This window comes from Sinocyclocheilus anshuiensis, unplaced genomic scaffold, assembly GCF_001515605.1.
Source record: "Sinocyclocheilus anshuiensis isolate Anshui unplaced genomic scaffold, SAMN03320099.WGS_v1.1 scaffold386, whole genome shotgun sequence".
Classification (NCBI taxonomy): domain Eukaryota; kingdom Metazoa; phylum Chordata; class Actinopteri; order Cypriniformes; family Cyprinidae; genus Sinocyclocheilus; species Sinocyclocheilus anshuiensis.
The window spans coordinates 438,508-445,788 of NW_015542332.1; positions in this window are offsets into that span (position 1 = coordinate 438,508).

Genomic DNA, 7,281 nt, shown 5'->3' on the forward strand with positions numbered 1-7,281 from the left:
AGAAAGAGTTTAATCTCAGAACAATAGGTGACATGAAGAAGAGATGCTGAACCTCATGGTGACTCCAGCTCATAGATATTACATTGTATGCTGTTTTTAGTGTATATTTGTTAATTCTGACCTTCCTTTTTATTATGCAGCGAAAAATCTTGAGAACATATTTAAGATAGAGGGATAGTCATCATTTACTCACCCTCGTGTTGTTCCAAACCTGTATGACTAACACAAAAGAAGATACTTTGAAGAAGGCTGGTAAGCAGACAGTTTTGGTTTCCATTGACTTCCATTTTATGGTCAAAAACTACAATGGGAGTCAATGGGAACTGAGGCTGTTTGGTTACAAACATTCTTAAAAATATTTTATTTTGCGTTTCATAGAAGAAAGAAAGTCATACCGGTTTGGAATGACATGAGGGTGAATAAATGATGACAGAATTTTAAGGTTTGGTTGAACTATCCCGCAGCACAGAACAAAATCACACATCAAGACCAGCAAATTGATTTTGCCATTGATATATTTGCACTATGAATAACTGCATTTTTTTGTATTGTAGAAAACCCTCTCTTTCATTGAATGCTGGAGGTCATTTCTCTCGTGGAACAGAGTGAAGAGCTCCCGTTTCCTGTAGATCACCAGTCTGCTGAGAAGGACGAATACCATTTCTCTCATAAAACAGAGAGGTAATTTCTCCAGTAGGTGCTCGTAAGCCATTTGTTTTATAGAGCTGCATGTAATATGGTTAATCTTTACTTTTGGTTAGCCATGAGACCAGCTCCGCTCTCTGGAACGTGTGTTATTGGACTACCATACTGGAATTTAGGGGTCTAATGGAAGTTACACCGAACACACACACACACACACACACACACAGAGGCTAAACCAGAGCCAGGTGACATGTGGTAGGTTCCAGGAAGGACTCTTTTTTTCCCATTTGGGAGAGCAAGTGGGGGATCCCAATAATGTAAACATTCCTTTCACCTCACCATCTCGCTCTCGCCATGACCCTAAAACATCCTCCCTGCCACATCCCACATCCACGCACGCCGTGAAGACCCTTATCGCACCACACTCCCTCTGAAGCCGGGCTGCGCCGCTACCCCCGTGCTGCAGAGCCCTGACAGGCGCATGAAAAGGCGGGGGCCGGGAGGCATTTGGGCTGGGGGTGCAGATGCGGTTTGATGGGAGGAGGAGGGGTTCCATTTAAATTCCTGCTTTGTTCCCGTATTCTCCATCAACCCCCTTTACTGTTCCCATTCCTTCATTTTCTCCTCCTGGAGCTTCGTTTCCCAGCCTAGAGAGATCAGAAGAGAGTAAGAGCGTATGCAGCGCTAAGAGCGGAAGGGCTGAGGGTTAATTGAGCTGAGGTTACTACTTCCTGTTTGACTCCAAAATATAACTTCTGGTTCTGTGAATGGTGAAGTTGTCAGTGTTTAGTACAAAAACTACATTAAAACAGCATTTTTCTGAATTTAATACAAATAAAAACATTGATTTATGACTATACATTTTTTATTGTTTCTCTTATGTTCACCAAGCTTGCATTTATTTCACCAAAAAGCTGTAGTAATTTAAATATTACAATTTAAAATAGCTGTTTTTAATTTCAGTATATTTTAAAATGTAATTTATTCCTGTAATGGTAAAGCTGAATTTTCAGTAGCCATTAATTCAGTCTTCAGTGTCACATGATCCTTCACAAATCATTATAATATGCAGATTTCCTGCTCAAGAAACATTTCTTCTTATTATTAATGTTGAAAATAGTTTCTTAATATTTTTGTGGAAACCATCATACAACTTTTTTAGAATTCTTTGATGAATGTATTCAAAAGAACAGCATTTATTTGTAACATTTGTAATGCATGAGCAAAAGTCTTAAGTTCTTAAAAAAAATAACTTTTCAATGGTAGTGTGTATAAAAATGTTACAACCCACCTTCATTAAATGTGACAATGCAACTATTAAACACTAAACTAAACCAAACATAGGATGAAATAAATGAAATGAAAAGACAAACTGAAAATAAAATGGAAGTAAGAAATCCATTTTAAATTATAATAATCCTGAAGCTGTTTAAGGCTCACAATTAAACAGGATCACATATATCTGAATGCCCCTTCAAAAAGTCAATGTTAGAAAAATAGTGAAAAGCTAGAATCTATTTCTTCTAGGCAAGAAGAAAAGTAAACAATTTCTTAGATGTAAAATTATCCTTTTATTTGTGCAACCTCAATCTGAACCCTGACAAATATGAACAGACAATTGTGGGTTTGGTGGCCAAATGGCAGAAGCAGAATAAATGAGCCAACAACATTGTTGCCAAGCACAGAATCTCCCCAGTTCCCTGACTGAATCACCTCAGTGTGCATGTTAGATTATTTTTGTTGTAATTTGAGCACGAGTCATTGACACTTCAATTAATGACCCAATCTGAGGTCAAGTCCTTTTCAAGATGTTGATATGAGAAAGCAATGCAGTCTGGGAACTTGAGTCAGAAAATCTAGCCTGACCTGTCTGTCAAGCTACCTTAAGAATGTTAGTTCAATGTTCTCTCCACATGTTGATGCTCATGTGACTGAAGGAATGAAATTGAGTCATGTGGGGGCCTCTGTAATAAAGCTCCAACGCAACAGCACAGTGCTACCAAATGAGTCTAAAGAGTTTAAAGAGTCTAAATCACTTAAAAACAACTTTTAGGGGGTACAGTTGTTTTTTTAATGTGATTTAGATTCTTTAAAGGAATGGTTAGAGTGTGTGTAAAGGATGGCACAGTTTTCATTATTGGACAAACTGTCCCTTTAAACTTGTATTCACTAGGCATCGGTCACAATGGCATCATGCACTGGCTGCAAATACAGTGTTGTAGTGTGTGTTAGTATTTGAATGTACATTTTGTTTTGTGTGCAATTTTCTGGGATTATAACGTAACCATTATGGCACGTTCTTAATTTCTTTTCCCCCTCACTGCACCAATTACATCTGCATTTATCCCTCAGCTCTGTCTCTCTCTCTCTCTCGCTCTGCCTTTCCTTTAAATTATAACTAGTTTGTGCAGCTGACTGCAGAATTGATGCAGCTGAGAGAAAGGAGGCGAAGACGAGAAATAAAAAGAGAGCAATGGAAAAGAAAGAATCACTCGTGGGTGAGAAAAGAACAACAAGGGAGAACGAGAGTGAGAGAGAGTGGAGGGAAGGCAGTGGATGGGAAAGAAAACAGAATTTAAAAGAGTGATAGGTAGGCAAAGGAAGAGAAGAAGTTCGATAATAAGAAGAGAGAGAGAAATCGGCAGAAGGTTAACCAATCAGAGAGCCACTGTCAAGAGAGAGAACTGATCAAAACCGCAGAAGCTTGGTTCTTGGAAACAAAGGACTGCAAACGTAAAACACGGATGAATGTATGGAACGAAAAGGGGTGTATGGCAAAAGCGAGAGCCGGGGAATGAACAAGGATAACGGGGAACAAATGAAAAAGAGTAGGAATCCGCAGAAGAGGCTTTTGCGGTCCCAAAGCAGAGGGGGAGGAGGAGGGCAAGAGAGAGGCAGGTTAGGGATGGGAAGGCAAGATCAATAACTAATTTCAGTGCCAAGCCTCAGTCGGACTGTTTTCCAATAAGCCCTGGACATAACGAGCTAGCTTGAATAGCTGTGCTGCAGCTATTGCTGCTCTCTCTCTCTCTCTCTCTTCATCCATCCCCCCTCGCTCTACCCGCCTCATGTCTCTCAGGGCCCTGGTGCTTGCGATAGCTGGATCGATCCTCTGCACGCACACAAACACGCACATACTCAGGCATACAGGCCTGAGTTCTGCAACAGGATGCCAAGACATGTCACTGCTGCAGCCTTGCATGCTGGTTGAGTGTGTGTGTGATTGTGCGTTATAATCATTTCCATCATTATGAATCATCTCATATCTAAGTAGGGTGACCAGATGACCATAATAATAAAAAAAAGTTAAAAAATAAATAAATAAATGTGCAAGTATTTTTATCTCGTCAACAATTAACCAGTTATTTATTGTGTGCATTTATAACAGTATCAAAAATCAGTTCCTTCAAGTTTTTTCCTCAAATGAATAAAACAATTTTTATTTGACATTTACTTGTGAACTTGCAATTAAATAAATATTTAATTAAATCACAAAACAATGCCTAATGAATGTTGCATAAATCTAAATACTAAATAATTTTTAAAACAAGATATGACAACATAAACTGTAAAATGTACAGTAATTCCAAATAAAACACTTGAAAAAATGTTCCAGGAATATTTAAGGTTTTATCAGGAAGCCTGGTCACTTTATATCAGAAATAGTTTATATGTAGTAAACATTACAAATATTTACTATTTAATGGCAAAAACTGTTTTGCCAGGTCTGAAAATACAGTGCTGGCATGCTGTTGAATCCACAGCTCCACTGCAAAAGAAATAATGTTTTAGCTGAGATGTAATCTTGCAGTCTGAACTGGGACGTTAATAGACTCTTTTTATTGTGGTAGTAGTCCTAGTCAAATACTTACGTTTTCTGGTAAAATATTACTAATAAATGCTTGTTTGGCAAAGAAAATTTCCAAATACTGACATGACAATCATTTTCCCTGTTAGTAGTTCCACAATCATGCCATGTGTGTTTTCATCAGCTGTTTAGAATCACAACTAACAATGCCAGTTTCACAAATGAATCACAAATTTGTTCAAATGAGTTTGTCAAAAAGGTCTGAAATTGTTTATGATGCAGTTTGATTCATTTGGGCAGTTCACTCACCCACTGAATGGTTTGTAGCTGTTTCTCACAGAGTAATGGGATACTTTATAAGACAGGATATAAAAGAGCACTGGATATGGTGGATATTTACTTATAATGCATTGTTGAAGAAATTAAACGAAACTTGCAATCATCTATCGTTTGAATCTGTCAATGAATCAGTGGTCTTTACTTGTACTACAGGTAAAGACAACATATATCCATAACAGTATAAAAAAGTATAAAATTATGGGGATGTTATGAAGTAAAGAAGACAATGAATAGACAACACATCCTTGTATTGCTTAACTGGTTGTAAACAACAACAACTGCTTCTGCCAGTTTGTTCAGAAGAGTTATCATTTTGAATCAGTCTATTCTCACTGAATCATTGAATCGGTCAAAATGGTTGTTGATTTGCTCAAAGCTGTTTTATTTATCATGTACAACTCCAAATCAGTTTTTACAAGTTAAAGTGTTTGTTGTTTTGCGAGGAACTGCTAAAAGTGGCCTCTTTGCATAATTGTTCCTGTATATGTCTGTGCATAGCCTATACGAGTGTGTATGTACTTATGCAATGCAAAATGTACCAAAATGTTGAGTCTCCATGAGCACAACAGTTCCTTATGTCACGAATAACATTATCTTTTGTCCCATTGTCATCAGTTTCTTTGGCAATGGAACAAGGAAACTTGAGAAATTTTTCTCCTCAACATTAATATGTACATGTCATTAAATAATTTATAAAACAAAATATGACAACATAAACAATAAAATGTAATTCCACATTTAACAGTGTTAGAGGCTCTTGTGATCTGCTATGTTTAATTCACCTTTGCTGGCAACAGAAAATGAACATTTACAGTGACAGCAAAACACTTCACTTGCGTCATTGAAAGCGCATTTTCATTTGGGCATTTCTCCAGCTTAGTTAGTGAGCTAAATTGAGAAGCTGCTTGCGCTGTAGGACTGCAGCGAACAGCAGCAAGCGTGTAAAGTTATTGTTATGGCAGCCAGATACATTGCAAAGTGATTTGCGAAAAGACATTCTAGAATTGAAAGTATCAGCAAATCAACTTTCATTCGCAAAGAAACAGCTATTGAGAAGAACAAACTATACCAGAGACGGTAGCTAGAAGGACACTGAAGAGAGATAAATTTAGGCGAATGCGTCTAGCAGGAGAAATCAGGACACATTAACATTTTTAAAGAATTGTGGGGACAAAGCTTTTCCATAGGTGTCGCCAAGCCTACTTGGTTGTACAGAAATTGTTTATGATTTTAATCAAATAATTAGCACTATGAACAGATGTCTTTCCTAGCTAAGAGAGGAGAAAATGAAATAATTTACTGAAATAAAAATAAAAGGTTGTCGACACACTGGGTCACAACACAGTTGCAAGACTTCTGAAGATTTCTGAAGGATCATGTGACACTGAAGACTAAAGTAATGGCTGCTGAAAATTCAGCTTTGTCATCACAGGAATAAATTACATTTTAAAATGAATTAAAAATAGAAAAAAATATATTTTAAACAACAATATTTCACAATATTGCTGTTTTTACTGTTTGGCTGTACTACATGGTGCTGCTCTACAGTGTGTTTACAATGGTCATTGAAATATAATTCAATATAATGCAAAGAGAAAAAAATGCATGGTTATGAAAAAAACACTGTTCTGCTGTACTGTCTCAAGAGGTTACTCGAGTCATTTATATTGTTCCAAGTAAGAAGCACCATTCAGAAATTATGTCAAAGAAACAGTTTAAACATGTCTGGCTTGTTTCGTTAGAACTGGTTTAATAACAACAGTTTGGTAACAATGGGAAACAGGATTCCATTGTATATGTTTCCTACTTATATAGTTTTTTCTGCTTTCCCCTCTCTTTCTTCTTCTCTCTTTTTATACTCATTTAGTCTCTCTCTCTCTCTGTATCTCTCTCACATTCTTCTCTCTCTTTTTCTCTCTCTCTCCCGCTCTCTGTACTGCTTGCATGGTTACAGCTGCACTGATGATAGGGAGCTTGCATATGTGAAATATTAATAAGAAAATGGCTTTTGCATTTTTAACTATGTGCCAGCCAGACGTAGTCTCAGAGGAGTGTAAATTCTCCTCCAGACCAGGTGTGGAGCTCCTGTGCAACTAACTAGTTTGGTAACTCATAACCTGACCAAACTGCCTTCATCTTTGATAATATGTTTGATAATATGTTTTGTCTTAAATTCAGACCATTATATTAATCCCAAACTCAGCCCTTCACGGTTTTTTTTATATGTGAGTTAAATACTAACTATATGATCATGATTATAAATCTAAAATGTCTCCAAAGGAAGTTTATGACAAGATTTAGCTCACTTGTAGGGTTTTTTTCCCAGAAATCTCAGCTAAGTAAAGCCACCCACACAGGATACTTCTATCCTCTCTGTAACCTTTTAGTATTCTCTCTTTCTCTCTGTGTTTCTAGGTCAGGGATTAGGCAGAGAGGCAGTAGTGAGTGTGTGCTCTGCACTGCTGTCCACTTCAATCTACCCAACCAGG